Here is an 18,258-nt window from a genome sequence, read left to right as displayed (position 1 = left end):
ACTAAAATAACACCAATATTAATATAATTATATTTACCAACCTTCCGCTACACCCTCCTGCCTGACGTGAGTATCAGCATTACAAGTCAGCCAGGCCTGAGCAGCAATCTTCAAGAAAATTGCTTCAAATTGGCCTTCATTAGCACTCACGGCGCTGAAAAACAGCTCCAAGTGCGAGCCTTATGGAAGGTAAGCCAGTAGCAATAGCTGCCTATTAAAAAGGCGGCCCGTTAACCTGCTCCAGCAGGATGCACTGCATTCTATAAATGCTGTTCCATAAAGAATCTCCAACCATGGAATAATCCTGCTATTTCTGAGTATCAGGACTCTTAGGACATTTAAAATTCCACCCTTCAGAAATGACATGTATGTTAATTCCAGTTTACTTTTTTTTCCCAATTTGGGGGAATTGGAGATTGTAATTGAACTTTAAAATTTCCTTTACATAACGCTGTCTCCTGGGTTGTTAAACATGAGCACCACACAGTAACAAAGAATAAAGGGACTGAAACGTTCCTAGGAAACTCAAGCTTATTTAGATACCAACACCAAGAAGAAAATGTGTTTGCAAGGGGAGAAAAAAATCCCTCTGTTTCATAGCTCTGCTTTGAAGAGCATGGTCTTTCTTGACATCTGCATAGTAAAAGGGAGTTTAATTTCCTTGGTCAACTATCCTTTCTGAAAATCCTGCATTGGCAGACTTGGAAATGGAAGGAATTTTTCCTGGGGATTAATTTGCAGCTCTTCTTAACACTCAACATGCTGAAGCTCTTCAGTACGCAAGCCAGAGAATTTGCCCCTTGGACTTACACTTTTTCAGCAAACAAATGTTAAAGAGACATGTTTTCCACAGAAAAAGGCCACATGAGATGGCTCAGACGTACCCAGTTGTCTGACATGGACTTGAGATAACATGAACTCCCCAGCACTGGGCTCCCTCGGGTTTATAGCTTGAATGAGTGCCAGCATTTCACCCTTTATATTGGCATTTCCATTTCTGAACCTCACCACTGGTTTTGCTTCAAAACGTAACATTTCAAAACAGAACAGTCAAGTAAAACATTTTAGGACTAGCAAGCAACACCACCTTCTTGAGTGCCAGGTAATGTTTCTCCGAGTCTCAAGTTCATAGCCAATTCCTCCATTTCAACTTGAACCATTTAATTTAGTAAACATTTTTTTTTTTAATTCAAGGTTCTGTGAATTCATGTCTGTTCGGTGAAACGTGGCTATTCATGTCAATAGAGGGATACAGCTTAGAGGGGTGGCTCACATTTGGCTATTCAGGTCCACGGACCCTGGTTCCACTCTTTACTATCTATAAGGCTGTAAGGAAATTGCTTAGACTCTGGAAGCCTCGATTTCAGTGAGGGCAACAGCAGAGATTTTCATAGCAGCAAATGAAATAATGTTTGCGAGGCATGTAGCATGGTGCCTAGATTGTGAGAAGCCCTCAGTAATGGTAGCTGTTATCCCCATGTTTGATTTGGCCATTTAAAAAAATAAATAAATGAAATTTAGATAAAAATGGCTGGTCACATCTTTTAAAGTTTCATCAACGTTCAGTTTAAATGTCAATTGGTCTATCATAGACTGCCTACACTCACCAGGTAAAATGTGAACATCTGACCCATTCATATGACATTCTTCCCAACCCCACCCTCCCCAAAAAAATCAGGGGTTTTTTTCCTCCAAAATATATGGACATCTGTCCTGTAAACAGGACATCAAGTGACAAATGGCATTTTTTTTTTTTTACTTTTCTTCCAAGTCCTTTGCTCTGTGATGTTTTCCTTCTTATGCCATTTGCAAATGACATAAGAAGAAAAACATACTTTAAACATTTATTTCAAGATTTATCCTGAAGCTCACTTTAAATGTTTTTTCAAAATAGTCCACTGGCAAATAGTACTCTCAAGCATTGCTCTTTATTCTAGTTACCGACTCAAACAAGTTACTTTTTGCTGGATAATTAATCTTTAAAATAAATAAGAAGCTAAGGAAATATATATATATATATATATATATATATATATATATATATATATATGTAAAATGGACATAAAGTTTTTTTAAACACTTCTCTTGAATACATAAGCAATTTTTCAATATATGTGATATAAATTAATTCTCTTACATTGCAACACCCATCAGGACTCAGGATTCTTTATTGCTATGTCAATCTATCTCTTCTTTACCGAGATACCCATTTCCAGGGATCTAATTATCCTATTAAAATTATTTCCAACTTTATGATTAAGAATAAAGGCATAGAGAAATCCAAGAGAAAAGCCACAGGTGGCTGATGGTGTGCGTGAGAATGATTTCAGACTCCTTTGCACTAAGGAGAGACCTGGCTGCTCTGCGTAAGGGGGCAGATCAGCTTTCCTTTAGGTTTCATATTTGTGAGACTATGTTAGGAGGACAGTCTAGGCTAACCCACGGCAAAAAATGTACCTCCAGTGTAATGACGGACCTGCGGTGTGGTCTCTGGAAAGACTGGTTGAATAAAGGCACAAGGAGTCAGGGGCTTCCTTCTGTCCTGGACCAGGGTCACTGTGAATGTCACTGTGAATGTCAGGCATAGAGGACAATGCAGATGTGGCCGGTGTCCCCTTCACTGCCCCATTTCTCCTTGCCTCCCTCTGTCCCCGGAGGTGAGGACTCTAGAAGTCATTGGGAGTTCAGGGCATGTGAGCCTGTGTATAGCAAGCCCGTGCAGCCTAACTAGGCCCCATAAAAGCCAGGAAATGAACAAGTTCAAGTTCTCATAGTGTGTTAATGTGCCCACAAATGTACCTACTTTATACATTTAACAGCTCATGTAGTCATGAAAAATGCTATGTTCAACATGCAGCCTCATGTGCAAGGTGGGGTCATTAATATGCCTATATGTGCTGCTTAATTGTTTCATTCCCTGTATGTTGGGTGAAGGTAACACTCTGCAAACTTTTATATAAATAGTTTATATTTTATATAAAATTCCACGTAAAAGAAACCAAGGGGGAATGACGAAGAAGGGAACATTCTAGTGGTATTCTTGTTCGATTTCATTAGCTCCATATTCTGCCCTCTGCACTCCCCCTCCCCCCAATAAACTGCGAATATATGGACACAAAACTTTCAATCACGCCATGGTCACCCAGCAAATGGCTAGCTGGCTGAGCAGAAGAAAACGGAGCATTTTGAACCCGTGGCAATTAACATTTTACATTTTTCAGTGATTTCTCGAGCCAAGCCACCTCTGTCAAGCAGCCAGCTATCAAGTTTGAAGTCCAAGCGTGTTTGAATTGTCAGTTTGCAAACTGGGGGAGCCGGGCATAAAGAGCTGGATGTTAACGTTGTTGCTGTTCCTGGTGAGGTCTGCCTTTGTGTTGTTTTTCTAGGAGAAACCCAAAGGCTGACTTGAAGATGTTTTTTCCATCGATTTTTCTTAAGCGTGAGGAGGAGGGGGGCGGAGGTGGAGAGATGGAAGGACAGGACAGGGTTTTCTTTGGGGGCAGGAAATGAGAAGTCACCGCAAATAATTCACCTGGATGGGCCAAGGCGAGCGAACACTGTCTGTTTGTGGGTCCCTGACAACTTCACTGCCTACCACCTCTCGCTCCGTTTCAAACGCTCCGGGGAAGAGCTTGGGGCAGGGAACTGGGGAGGGGCAGGTTCCAGGTGGGGGTTCGGCTGGGCCCTCGCCAGCGGCCTCCGCAGGTGGCTCTCCTTGGCAGCGAGGCCCCGCGCAACCCCGCCTGCTCGGGCAGCCAGACCTGACCCCCTCCAGAGCCTGCAGGGAGCGGCGCCCCCGTTCCCCGCGAGATTGCGGGGGCCCAGTTTGCTCCTGGGCTTCGGGGCAAACCACTGCGAGACCCGAGTTACGATCAGTTCGACCCCCCACACTGTCCAGCTGCGGAACCGCGCCCCACCCACCCTCCCCGGAGCTAGCAGAGGCCTGGCCGCCGCGGTGGGGGTCTGCGGGGCGCTCGCCCATCGCCGGAGCCCCAGCAAGGCCACCGCGCGCGGCCGCTCCCTCCGCCGCGGGGACCTGGGCTCCCGGGGCTGCGATGGGACGGGGCGGACGCTACTCAGAGGCCGAAGGGACGCGGGAAAGGAGCCCAGGGCGGCGCATCCACTGCAGGCTTCGTCTACGGGCAGCCTCGCTGGAGGAAGCGCTGGTCCGGGGCCTGCCACCCCGCCGCTGACCGGTCACCTCCCCGGGGACCGCTGCTGGCTGTCCCCGCGTCCCGGCCCCTCGCCACACGGCGGCTCCCAGCAAGGCTCAGCCAGCCAAGGCCAGGCTCCCCTCCCAGCCCGCCGGCCCCCGCAGCCCGGCTCTTCCTGGGAGGTCCCGCCCCACGTGCACGGGGACCACCCGAGGGTAGAAATGGGCTCCTGGCCCCACCCTGGCCGCTGAAGCCTGGCCCTCTCCCCGCCAGGCTCTGCGCGGACGCGGGAGGCGTGCTGGGCCCTGGCACCAACCGACCGACGGACCGCAGCGGCTCCTTAGCGTTCGCCCCTTTGGAGCTGGAGATGCTCAGTGAAGGGACATGGTCGGGGCCATCTCCCCGGGGGACCTGCAGCCTCAGGAGGCAGGGGGGGGGGGGGGGTGCCGAGGCCAAGCCAGAGGCTGAGGTTTGGGAAGACTCAGTGATCCAGCTCCCACGTGCTGGAACCGACTCCCCTCCACCTGCTCGCCCGCCGCGCACACTCTGGGATTGCTGGGGTTCCAGCCGCAGGGAGAGCCCTAGAGCCCCCAGCTCCATCTTCGGGATGCCTGGGAAATAGAAGGGGAAGGGGCAGGGCGGGGGGCACCGCTTGGCTGGGGCGCCTGGGCCAGGGACCCCAGCGAGTTGGTGGTAATGGGGTGACCTTGCCACTGGAGCGCTCATGAAATCAAACGGAATCAGCGTCCTCTGCCCCGAGGCCCAGAGCCCTAATTCACCGACTCTCATGCTCTGCTTGGGACCAAAATCCCCGGGGCAGGGGCACTGCTTGGCTGGGGCGCCTCGGCTAGGGGACCCCTTGAGCACAGTGGTGTCTAGCTGGTGGCCTGCACTGCAATCACCATCGCCCAGGCCACCTGGGTCGCAGGGGGCAGGAGCGGAAAGCAGGGGAGAAGCCACCCCCACACGGCCCCGGCTCCCTCCCTGCCGGGCTGGCCAGCAGCCCCATCTGCTCAGCACTGAACAGGAGGAGAACAGCTCCTCCTTCTCCCCACAAACACCAGCGAAGCCCACCCCAGGGCGGCCAGCTTGTGGGCCCGGGAGCAGCCGCAGGAGGCAGACTCTCTGTGCAGGTTCGAATCCCTGTTCCACCGTTTGGTCAACTGGAGGACCACAAACATGATGCCCGTGCCTCAGTGCCCTTAGCTGTGAGATGGGGTAATACTGAGGTGTCCCACCTAGGACGGGTGCAACAACTGATCTGATGAGCTAGCCCACTTGTCCGGTGGCCATGGCCATGGCTGTCCCCTGCAGGTAGCCGAGAAGCCTCTCCTCACCCTGCTCAGAGCCCCAGTGCCAGGCCCCTTCCCCTGACAGCCTCTCCTGGGCGGAAGGGAAAGGTCCCAGGGAGGAGCCCTCAACCGGACTGGAAAGCCCGCAGCACAGAGACCCCTCTCGCTCTCCCAGGCCTCAGGTCCCAGGCGTGGAAGTGACCGGGTATCACGGGCAGAAGGGCAGGCCGAACAGCGACGCAGAAGCAGAGCCTCCAGAAGACGCTGCGGGTGCGCCCTCGGCCTGGTCTCCACGCCCTTCCTGGCACCGAGGAGCGGGGCAGCCAGCGCCCAGAGACCCCAGCCTCACCGTTTCTGGAGGGAACCCCCTAAGACAGCCTCAGCTCTGAGGGAGATTCCCCCTGGAAAGGGTGTCTCCGCTTCAGGATGCTTTTCGGTGACACGGATAAAGGTGGCATCGCAGGCGTTTCAAACGCTCCTCTGGGAAGGCTGAGAAATGAACCTGGAGCCTTCCTGTGAATGTGTCCCAGGTCCCGCTCAGGCCCTTTTACTGCAGGCTTTTATGATCGGACTTAATAATAAGGATGTCCATTTCCAGGCTCTGTGTGCCAGGCACGTGGCCAAGCCTTTTACACGCTCTAATCCAGGCGTCCTCAAACTTTTTAAAGTGGGGGCCAGATCACGGTCCCTCAGAGAGCTGGAGAGCCGGACTATATGAACTACTATTCAATAATTCCTACTGTAACACCTCGGCTGCGCTCACTGCCCAAAAAACCTGGCGGGCCAGATCAGACTCCGTGGCCCGCGGGCCGTAGTTTGAAGACGCCTGCATCCTACGTGGACACCACAGCTGCAGAAGCCAGTGAGTCTTTCCCTGTCTCCTGGGCACACCGTGAGCGGCACATAAGATGTGAGTAATGCAATATGGACCTCCTATCTTACGGAAAGGAATTTGTAAGCACGTTTGAATGCTGCCCGTGCAGGCATTTTATGAGGACTAAGTAGCAGGTGCCCCCTTCAGCCAGACTGTAAATGCACGGCATTTTGCCCTTTATGAGCGGGCAGGGCTGCGAAAGGCAGCTAAAGCGCATGGCCTACAGTCTCGCTTCCCGTGGATCATGAGAACACACCAAGTCTAGAGCCTGCTGTTCTGCCAGAATAGCTTTGAGACACACTTCCAGCGGCCCCCAGACCCTTTCCTATTGGGAAATTCTGGGGTCTCGGCGGCTAAGTGGATGCTGTTATCCTCCTTGGAGAGCTGGCAGCTGCTGACTCAAATGGGATGTGACTGGTGCGAGGCCACCCAACTCACACCCTCCCTAAAGTCCTTGTCCTTGAGCAACCAAACAGTTACCAGAGCATTGACCAAGTATGCCATCTCCTCCTATCCTGGTGGCTTCTGGATGGCAGTTTATGTACTAAGAAGCAATAAAAGCTAACACTATTGAACTCTTCCCGAATGTCAGAAGCTAAAATAAATGATTTGCATCTATCTTTCTAAAATCATCTACAAGAAGAAACCAGGGCTCCAACAGATTAAGTATCTATCGGTTCAAGGTCGCCTGGCTGGGAAGTGGCAGAGCTGAAATTGACACCCAGCCCCCTGACTCCAAACTGCCCTTCTAGGCAATACCTAACGCCAAGCCCCTCTTCCACATGGCCCCATGAGTGTATGATGGCCTCTATAGATTTGTTTGTCTAAATTCCGGCAAAGACTGAAATGCCTTCCTCTGGAGCCAGGGTGTCTTTGAAAATAGCTATCATGCATTGATGGCTTATATGCCAAGCACCAGTCATTGGCCACTTACTAAGTGCCAGGCACTCTCCTAAGCCAGTTCTAAGTCATTTCATGCTTGGCCAAACCCGATGAGGTAGGTTGTATTGCTAACCCCCGTTCACAGATGGGCCAGCTCACAAGGCCTGATGTCATGCAAGCAGTAAAAAGCAGACAGGTTTGACTCACAGGCAGCCTGGCCGTAAATGATTCTCTCCTTGATTCAAACAGAAGAGCCCCTTGCTCAGAAGCCTCTGTGCCAATATCTACCAACTGTTTTTCCTGCCAATTTACTTATAGGGAGGAGTGTCCTTCCTATTGGATGGAGTTTCTCGGCTGACCTAAAGCTTCAAGCAGCATAAAAAAAGGAGAGAGGGTACCCCCATGCTTGGCCTCAGTGTCCAAGTTGGTAAAAAAAAAATAATAATAATAATAATAGTCAAGCTGAAATCAGTTTGGCTCAGTGGATAGAGCCTTGGCCTTCAGACTGAAGGGTCCCAGGTTTTATTCCGATCAAGGGCATGTACCTTGGTTGCGGGCACATCTCCAGTGGGAAAATGCGGGGACAGGCAGAGACCACGCATGGTGTAGAAGACAGAGGTAGAGATGGCACTGCGTGGGGGAGCACTTGGCTTTCAGACTTTAGTGTGAGGTTTTCAGCTTGTGGGTGGGGGCCTGGACTCCCTGACCCTCTGGGTCACAGCTGTTGCTGCACCACAGGAGCACACTTAGAGCAGTGAAGACCAATGCAATCTCAGGGGGGCCCTAGCAGAAGGTACTCTGCAGGGAGCGCCCCGGGCTCATCCAAGACCTTGGCTCAGGGCAACTGATAAGCTCCAGTGACTCACCTGCACCTTTTGGGGAAGGTGGGAGACCATGGCTTCCTTGCCTGCTTGTGGGTGTTCCTTAGCACCTGCAGTCACCACAGCTCTCGTTAAGGTTGCTCCTTCCCGGTGCCTGGGCAGGAGGCCTCTCTCCCCATCTCTCAACCATTATGGAAGGTGGACTTTTTCACCCAGGAGATGGATCCGAGGCCCTGTGACAGGTGACTAACGCAGGGTTAGTAAATTCTGAGCAGACACTGGGCCGGTGTGCCTTCACGTTCCCCAGAGCAAAGTGCACCAGTCAATACTGGGACCCTCACACCTCTGAAATGCATGACTGCCCCTGTGAACCCTGGTGGAGGCATTACAGCTTCTCACCTCTCTATCCTCAGGGCCTTGCCCAGACCCAGCCTGAAGGTAGGGTGGTGAGGGGCGGTGGATGGCAGGAAGTGCACACAGGAAGTGACTCTTGAAGCAAACTAGAGAGTTTGCTATTGGGGTTCAGTGGGCCACCCCTGCAGTGGGCAAACCTAGGACAATTTCCTCCCACCTAACGTGAGGATAATAACCCCCTGGGGTGGCGCTGAATGTAAGATGTCACCATGAATCCTGTGAACTTAGGAACCTGTTAAATTCCTGGGTGCCCGGCCTGCCTCCTTTCTCCACCAGCGCTGTGATCTTGGGCCAATGGCTCAACCTCTCTGTGCCTCAACTTCTTCCTCTGCCCTCAGCCCACACAGCTGTCGGTGTTCTACAAAGCTTCACCCCCCTCATGGTTGAGGCCTGCCAATCAAAGAACAAGCCAGGTCTCCCTTTCCCGGGCTGAGGGGCCCAGCGGGCTCACTGCTGGGAACTCCAGGAATGGTTCTAGGAAAAACGTACCCTCCCGCCGGGGAGCCCTCAGACAAGCTGCCCTCCCCTCTGTGGTCTCATCTGTAAAAGAAGGCCCTGAAAATGCATCCGTCTCAGCCCATTCCAAAGCTCGGTGTCCCAAGGGAGGAGAGGCAGGAAAACTGAGGAGCCAGCAGAGTCAGGTCCATCCCCATGGCCCCCTTGGGGTGGGAGCACCACGCGGCAAGATCGCTTTGCCACTGCCTTTGGGAGGGAGGACTGCAGGGGCCCAGAGCCCCCTGCCACATATGGTCTGTGGATTTAGGTGTCAAAAACCGGAGAATTAGAAATGGTAATTTTCCGTCATTATGGCTGAAATGCGATCTGTCACAACAACTGGAACATGTCTCCTCGCGATCGAAAATAATGTTCATGATTAGGAATCATTACGTACGTCAAGCCGAGTCCATTAAGTTGTAGGGCGAAATTAGCCTTGACGGGTGGAATCAAACTACAAATATACAGGCCTCGCCTTCAGGAGACCGAGCTCCGGCCCCAGGGAGGAGGCCAGCCAGAGCCCGGTGTTTTCTTAATACGGAACCGCCCAGAGAATTAATTCCCCCTTTCTCACTCCCCCTGGGGTGCCCTCTCCCTTCTCCACCGCCCAGCCCCGCCCTCGGAGTGGGAGTGGGGCACCGAGGTGTCCGGGGCAAGTAGCTGGAGACTTTGAAGTCCTTCAGGCCCGGGGGTGATTTCCCTGCTCTCCACTTGCAAGCTGTGTGACCCTGCCCTCATCACTAGACCCTCCTGAACTTTGCTCCCTCGTCTATAAAGGGGAGATAATCCCATCCACTTTGTGGGGTTCTCCGGGGGATTACATGAGATCAAATACGGTCAGCGCGGAGCACCAGCGGCTCTTGGAACCTGTGCGACCCGTTTTCCTTCCAGGAGCTCCTGTCCCTGCCCTGGGGATGCTGGTGGAGGGTCTGCAGTGTGTGTTTGGCGGGCGGGGGGAGGTGATGCGAGAAAATTTTGCCCATGAAACCCTGAAAATGGAAGCCAGAATCTGTGAAAACTGGGGAGGGGTGAGCTCTGAGCCACCGCGTGCCTGGGTTGGAAAAGATGTGAAAAGGGGCGCTGAGTTCTCCATCCTGCCCCCTTCCCCCCAGCCACCAGCCCACACCAGGAACCACACCGTCAGTCACCAAGGATGGGTATATCGGTCAATGGGGCCTGGATTAAAAAGCCTCCCTAACCGGCTGCTGCCTGGGTACGCCCTGAAGGTGAAAAGGCAATTTGCTATCCCCCCCTCAGTAGGGCATTTGGGGGAGACTCCCCATCTCCGGCAGACAGGGAAAAATACGGGGTGTGAGTCTGGGAAGGCTGGTTCCAGTTCAGCCTCGTACCCTTATCCCCTCCTGAGAGCGTGTGGGGCACCATGCATCTGCTTAGTCCTAAGGGCTCTGTCTACATCACCTCCTTTATCTCACAGCGAGCCTACGGCTTGGCTCCATTCTTCCAACTGGGGACACCGAGCAGCGCTAGAGATGAGGGAACTCACCCCAAAAGCACGAAGCTGCGAAGAAGCAAGAATCTGCCTCCAGAGTCTCAGTGACGATGCCACTGGGACCCGCACAGCCACAGCCAACCAGCCCTCTGTCTGGTTCTCCTTCCCCCTTCGCTGCGGAGAGCGCAGATCCCGCCTCTGGAGAGCTGGTGGACATGACATGAGCTAGGAACCCAACCCATGTGTCTGCGGCCGGCTAGCTCACTCTCTCCGGCCTCATTTCTCTCCCCTGTGGATGAGACCTCACTGGCCGGCTCCGCGGTGGGGAGCCAGACAGACGCGGGCAGCGCTGAGCAGCGTGGAGCCTGTCTCCTTGGAACCCCAGCAACAGCCGCAGCCCAGGGGTCGATCGATCCCCAACGCGGAGTAACAGCAATTGAGCTGCGGAGAGGAAAGAATGAAATGATTCACCGAAAGCACTCAGGGAAACCGATTAAACACTAAATTAGGTGCTGGCCACCAGGATAGCAATTGGAGAGGGTGCTTGGAGGCAGAACAAGAAGCTGCCCCGGCCCTGGCCCCCCTCTGGAAACTTCTCAGGGTTTCTAGGGGCTCCAGGCACTAGTGATGGGGAAGGAGGGCGCCTGGTCCTGGGGCTGCGCCTCTTAGACGCTCCCAGAGAGGGAGAGAGAGGGGTCGTTTAGAAGCGCAGAGCGGCCGCCCTCAGAGCCCTAAGCCTGACCACAGCCCACCGCACTCAGAGCAGGGAAGGCTCTGACAGGGAGCGGCAGGCACACAGAGGCAGCCCAACCCACCGGAGATACCAGGGAATGGGAGGTAGCCAGGAGCCCCAGTGATCAGCGCGCACTGACAGCGCTCCTACAAACATGCTGCCAGGCACGGGCATGGGCATGGCAGGGACTCTGCTTGACTATTCCCATAAATAACGCCCTGCGCTCCTCCTCGCTAATCCACCTCCCGCTTTATTTTCCTCCTGCCACTTTAATATGTGTATTGACTTCAGTGACGAAGGGAGAGGGAGAGAAAGATGGAAACAGCAATGAGGAGAGAGAATCATTGATGTCCGCTGCAAGCCAGCTGCTGCCCTTGGCCTTCAGTCCCCAGGCCAACCCAGGACCAGCCAGTCCCCAGGCCAACGCTCTACCCACAGAGCCACACCCACACCGGCTAGGGCCCTTCTGGAATTTTCATTCCCATCTCCATTAGACCACAGACTCCACCAGGGCAGAGCTTCTCTCCTGTATCCCTGGCGCAAAGAATAGGCGCCTACCAAATCCTGCTGAGCAGTTGAACGGATAAGTGAATAAATCAGGAAAGAGAAGGTCAGATAGCGGCTCTACAATAAAAAAGTACTCTCTTTTTTAAAAAGCTCTCCTAGGTGTATAATTGCCCTGGGCTCCCTTGAGGACTTCCCTTGGTGAGCACCTGTGAGGGCTGGGCCCCCCCCCCACACACACACACTGCCTACCCTGGGGCTGTCCTCTCTCCATTGTGTTTTGGGGGTTCATTCTCCTTCCAGCTGGATCTGAAGGAAAATGATCTCAGAGAGGAAATGATTTCAGCCTCCCATAGCAGGAGGATGAGCTTAATGGGGAGTATCTCACCATTGTCAGCAGCATCATGTGAACGGCTGTAAATCTAATACGTGATAGGCATCTTAGGAAATAATTATTTTGGTTATTGTTTTTTAAAATATTTTTATTGGTTTCAGGGAGGAAGGGTGTGGGAGAGAGAGAGACAGAAGCATCAATGCGCAGAGAGAATCATTGATTAGCTGCCTCCTGCATGCCCCACACTCGGGGTCAAGCTTGCAAGTGGGGCATGAGCCCTGACCAGAAATCAAACCATGATCTCCCTGTTCATAGGTCAATGCCCAACCACTGAGCAACACAGGCTGAGCAGGTTTTAGTTGTTTTTACAATCCCTGCCCATCCCTTACCATCACTAGAGAAATATATATATATATATATATATATATATATATATATATATGTTAATGGTAATATTCTTGTTTAACTTTAAAAAACTTATGATCATTTAGGCTGTATGCACTACTGCTGGAAGTGCAAGGTTCTTAGACTATGCCATCTTTGTTGGGGGATAATTATCTGTATTTTCAGCACAGCAGCTCCTGTGAGGTCTTCCTCAATGGCCTGGTTTCAAATCCACGCTCTTTCCCTGGGGGTCTTTCAGAGGGAAGCTCTCACTGCCTTCCCTCCTGGAGAATCAAAAACACCCTGCCTGGGCCCAGCTTCTCCCGCGGAGCCTCCCGGGAACCGCCAGCGTCTGCGCTCCTGGGGCCTCTCCTGGGACCAAAGCTACTTGCCATGAGGTTCAGTGCAAGTGGCCTGGAGAATCCGTTCTGGGAACATAAAACGCTGCACAGTAAGACTGTTTCCTCCCCGGATAGCTGAGTGTGCCAGTCCCTGAGCTGAGGACCCAAGGGCTGGGGCTGCACTGGAAAAAGGCTGATTCAACCAGCAGCACCGCCTTTAGCCCCTGATCCCAACCCCATCCCAATGCCAAGGGGGGAGAGGAGAAAGTGGGCTCACCCCAAGTCTTCGGAGGAGGCTGCTATGGAAGGGCAGCTGAGACGCAGGCCTCCTAGGTGCACCCCTCCACAAGACTACCTGCCAGCACCTCTCTAAGGGGTCTCCACCCAACCCGCCCATCTGCACTCTTAGAGCCAGGGGCCCTCTCCGGGCTATTCATCTCCCCCCACCACCACCACCCACACGCATACACAAACCCAAAGGAAACATTTGTTTTTTACAACCCTAGCTCACCAGGCATTATGCACATTTTCATATGATCAAGTATGAGATGGGGAGACAGTTTGTGGAGTTTGCCTGCAGCTAGACCCACTGCCTAGGTGCCAGAAGGAACCCTAAACCCCAGGCTGGAGAACTTGATCCCCAACAAGCCAAGCCCTGCTCTCTCCACGGGGCTTTTCCCCAGGACGCCGCCCACCCGCCCACGCAGAGAACAGCCTGGGGAGGTGCTGGAGAGCTCCGCCTGCCTGCCCTCCTTGACCAACTCGGAGCCGAGCCCGGGTGGCAGTAAGGACGCTGTGGATGGGGACAGGAGAGGGCACAGCTGAAAGATCCTGGTTCTTATCCACGAGTCCGTCCAATAACATTGGCCTTCATGATGGGCAGGCTCCCCGCGAGGCACTGGGGCCGCTGTGGGGCCAGCGCTCTGGCCCTGTCTTCCCCAGGTCCTAAGCGTAAGGCCAGACCTGTGGAAAGCAGGGTGTTGGATGGTAGGACTTTTAATAGAAACGGGTTTGGCGGGGATGTGGGGGTCTGGAGGGAGGATCACTCAGAGAAAGCCTGAGACCTGTAGCAGAGGATTTAGCCAGGAGAAGGTCTTCCTGTTACCCCACTTTCCCTCTCATCTCCACCCCCATCTTTCTCTAGAGTGTGTGTCTCTAGCTTACTCTTCCACGGGGGCGGGGGGGGGGGGCGCAAGCTCCCTTGTAAAGTGAAGGAGGGCCAGCGTCCTGGGCCTTATAGGGGAACGGGGAGCCTCTCGGAAGTCAGGGATTCCCAGAGGTCCGGGGATCCCTGCGGAGCTAGGAGGATTCGGGCCAACCCCAGAGCAATCCAGGTGGTACCTGCGCAGGGAGGGATGCCAATCCCATCGTCCTTTGCAAAAGCACCAGCAAACACGAAGTCAGGCAGGACGAACCTTCAGACCTGCGAGTCCTAAGACGCTGTGGGGGCAACTCCGAGGCCATATCCAAAGCCACTGGAGCTTCTTGGCGACCTCTGACCCCCTACAGCCCTGCCCTGTATCCTCCCTCCACTGGTTGCAATCTACAGGACCGCGAGCAGCTAGGGGAGGACGGGGGAAACGCGGTGGTCCTGATTTGGCACCGTGGGCATTGCTCCTTTACCCGTCCTCCTCCCCAACCTCCCGCGGGCAGAAGGTGCGGACCCGCACGTGTGTGCCTGTAGTTGCGTAACCCCCCCCCCCCCACCACCACCACCACACACACACACAGCTCGCCCCGCAGCGCACCCAGGGAGGGCTTGGCCCGCACAAGGGAGTCATTCAAAAACGTTAATGCGCTTATTAAAATCAGCCGCTTTACTAGCTCTTGTTTTACAGCACGCTGCCCACCCTTGCTTTCTGGTGTGCCCCGGTGGTGGCATTCCGGGTGTTTTTATTTCTTCTTCTGAACGCGTTTTCATCCCAGGACGAGGGCCTGTCGGGAGCGCAGTGCGGCCACAGTCTCCTCCCTCCCTCCCGAGGGTGGTGGGTGGGAGAAGTTGTCCAGGAGGGAAAACTGGGTTTTCCAAAAACAGCTGGCCACCCAGAGGAGACAGAGGGGGGCCCGGGGATAAACCTTGGGGAGGCCTGGGGCGGCCACTTGAGAGACCCAAATCCTTAAAAAAAAAAAAAAAATACCCGCTCCCCACAGCGGGTTTGGCTCAGTGGATGGAGCTTTGGCTGTGGACACACCCAAGAGTCCCAGGTTTGATTCCGGTCAAGGGCACGTTCGTTCCATGGCTGTAGCTCTTCTTCAGCCCGGGCCCGACCATGCAGGAGACAAGCAATGGATGTGCTTCTTTCACACCGATGCTTCTCTCTGTCATTCCCTTTCTTCCACTCTCCCTAAAAATTAACAAAAACATATCCTCCTCCGGGTGAGGCATAACAACAACAAACAGATAAAATATCCTCTCTCCCCTTCCCCCCCAAAAACAAAACCTGCTCACGAAGGCCAGGCCTCATTATTTAAAGCAGAAACGGTTTTGTCCTTTATCTCCGCTCCACCCAGAGGTGGTATGGACTCCAAACTTCACCCAGGGGCCTTCAAAGATGCCTCACCAGGGTTTTCTTTGATTGTGTGAAATAGGGACGCCGAGAAGAGGAGTTAATTGCCTAAGAAGAGCCATCACATCCGTGACAGAGCTGCCCCCTGGGGATCTCTCCCTGGACCCGTAAGGTCGGTGAACAGGATTTGACCACTCCCCACCCAGGTAAGCGCTCGCTGGGACACAGGAGGACATCGAAGGATACTGCTCAGCTTGGAGGCCCCAATGTAGTGACGACAGGGAAGGAGCCTGGGCCGGGAGGGACCGAAAGGACTCTCCGAGAAGCTCCGGGCCTGCCCAGCCCTTGTGGGATGCTCAGGCCAAAAGTTAAACTGGCGATTGCAGAAACAGTGTGATGATGCCAGCGCTCGCTGGAGAGCACGCGGGGACCAAGTGCCCATGACTCCGCAAGGTTCCAGCACCCTAACAGGCATGGTGGGAGGAAACCAGAGTGCATGTGGGAGGGAGGGAGAGTGGATGAGAGCGAGGGCCTTAGGCCAGAAGGCGTATTATTCTCCCCCCCCCCCACACACACACACACACTCTCACCAAAAGCGTGGAAGAAACTTTGGAGCGAGCTCACTTCCTGGGAGACTCCAGGATGGTGATGCGACTCTCTCGCAGCTGTTGAGTATTCCCTTTGAACAAGACTTCCCAACGGGAAGCAAGCGGAGCGCCTTAACCCTTCCTTGCTCGCTCTTCTGGGCTTGGAGGATTCTGGCTCAGCTCTGGGTCTGCCAGAAGCTGCAGGCTCAGCGCAAAAAGCTGCAATAGTCATAGTACCCAGGTAGGGTGTAGGGCTGTAGGGCCCTTTACCCAGAGCTCACATGTGTGAACTGCCCCAAATGGACCTTTGTCATTTACTTAGTAGACGGCATGGTCTCAGACACACACCTACAGGTCTGAACGAAGCTCACGAAGCTCACGGTTCAACATAACCCGGAGCACAGTGGACTCCCCCTGCTTGCAGGGCCCCGGGAATCCATCCTTTTTAGGAATGCTTTAATGATTCCAACAACCCCACTTCTGTTGAATAACTTCTATGTGCAACTACAGGGAAAAAAAAACCTTAATTTATTACATGAAGTAGCCATTTACAATATAGCACTTTTTTTTTTTTTGCAACCCTGCTTTGTTATTTCTTCATCATTAAAGTGTATTTATCAGGAGATTGGAAACCTGGCCGAGGCCCAGCGTGTCTACATCTGAGGACCCTGCGCTGAGCACACAGGAGGACACCTGGGAACCTCTGTCAGAGGCCGGAGTTCAAGGAAGATCATTTCCCATCAGCCAAATCGGCACTGCCCAGAAGTTCATAACAACAACAATAATAATGGCAACAACAATAGTAAGTCCATGTGGGTTGTGCAGTGGCAAAGGGCTTTCAAAGCACACCCACACTTTGGGATCCACCCACCCCAGAGCCATGTCTGGAGCGGCCAACTACCCTATCACCTCAGCTCCTGGCTTCTGAGCTTTGAAGGATGGCCTGTGGCTTTTGGGCAAGTCACCTTGCCTGTGTGAGCTTCAGCCTGCCCATCTTTGGAATGGTGGTCTAGTTCACACACTAAGGTGGCCTTAGTGAACTGGCCACGGGGCAGACTCAGGAGGTGCAATGCCCCAAACGAATGGAGTTATCACTGTTGTTACCCATGTGGTTCTGTGTTCTTTGGCTGCTCCTCCGGGCCTCCCTCGGATGAGGAGCCTCTTTGCCTGCTTCCTTCGTTCTCAGGGCGTGGTGGCTGTGGCCTCTGCAGCAGCCATAGCCCCCCCCCCACCCCCCCAGTCTGCAACAACCTGCCCCTACTGCCTCCGCTCTCCTATCTGCAAAGCGCTGTCAGGCATTCGCTGGGCTCCGCAGTCCCCAAGCAGCTGTGTGTGCTCCCCAGCTCTGACGGTGAGCTGAGGGAGGTTGGTGACCTGCAAGATTGAAACCCTGTGGCACCTAGCACACACCCCCACCTCCCTTTCTCTCCCCCCCTGCACTGGTGGGCCTGCTCCCTAACTCTCCCTTCTGCCCAGAGCTCCTCCACCAGCTTTTTGGGCTCAGGGGAAATATCTAATCCTCCTTGCTGCTCAGGCTCGGTTGGAAACAGCTTGTCCTTCTGTAAAGTGAAGTGAACCCCTTGGACTTGTGGGAAGCTGGGTTCTGCCTTTTCCGGGCGGGCGAACCCTGACGGGAGATAACATGGGTGAAATGTGTGCCTGCCTGAGACTGAGCTCCGGGCAGGTTGGGGGGTCCCAGTCACTGCACCCCGCACCTTGGGGAGTGTGCAGGTCTTGGATGAGGTCCTACCTCTGGGAAAGGCTACTGAGGCTACTATCACTGCCAGTCCCCCCTCCCCGGCGCCAGCTCTCACCAGCCTCTTTGAGCTGGGGGTGAACTACCACAACGCCCATGTCAGAGGTGTGGGGAGGTACATTCGAGTCCTCCCTCAGACCTTCTCCAATGAACAGATTCGCTGTCATCTCTCCCCCTTTACTAGAGTTATTTTCATAATGGACCGCACCCCCATACACCCGCTGCTTGGCGGATACACTTGGGGGGGTCTGAGAGTGGAACTTGCTAGAATAGAAACCAACTTGGGACAGCCAAGGCCAAGACCCACAGGCTTTGGGGCGGGAAGGAAATTTGAGTTACACACACACACACACACACACACACACACACGCCCCAGGGACACTGGAAGTCCAGAATGAGATTCATGGGCTGGGCCTGCAGCCTTGGGACGGATTTCAGGGCGAGTCACAGCCTGTCTGCCCCCTTTCCCAGCCATTCCTTCTGCCTTAGTTTACCCTCCTCAGTGTGTGGGTCCCCAAGGCCAGCTCTGAGATTTGGGAAGGGCCGAAGGGGACTGAGAAACATGAAGCGTTCAGGCTAGGGCAATAACGTTCTGCTTCCCCGGGCCCAGAGCAGACCCAGACCAGCGCCCAGCTCTGCAGCCGGCCATGGGAATTCCCGGTGCAGGGCAGACAGGGAGAAGGACCAATTGTTCCCCATCCTCTACAAAAGGGCCGGGTGTGAGTGCTCA

The sequence above is a fragment of the Pipistrellus kuhlii genome, unplaced genomic scaffold (genome assembly GCF_014108245.1).
Source record: "Pipistrellus kuhlii isolate mPipKuh1 unplaced genomic scaffold, mPipKuh1.p scaffold_m20_p_1, whole genome shotgun sequence".
Lineage (NCBI taxonomy): Eukaryota > Metazoa > Chordata > Mammalia > Chiroptera > Vespertilionidae > Pipistrellus > Pipistrellus kuhlii.
Note: the sequence above shows the minus strand (reverse complement) of the source record.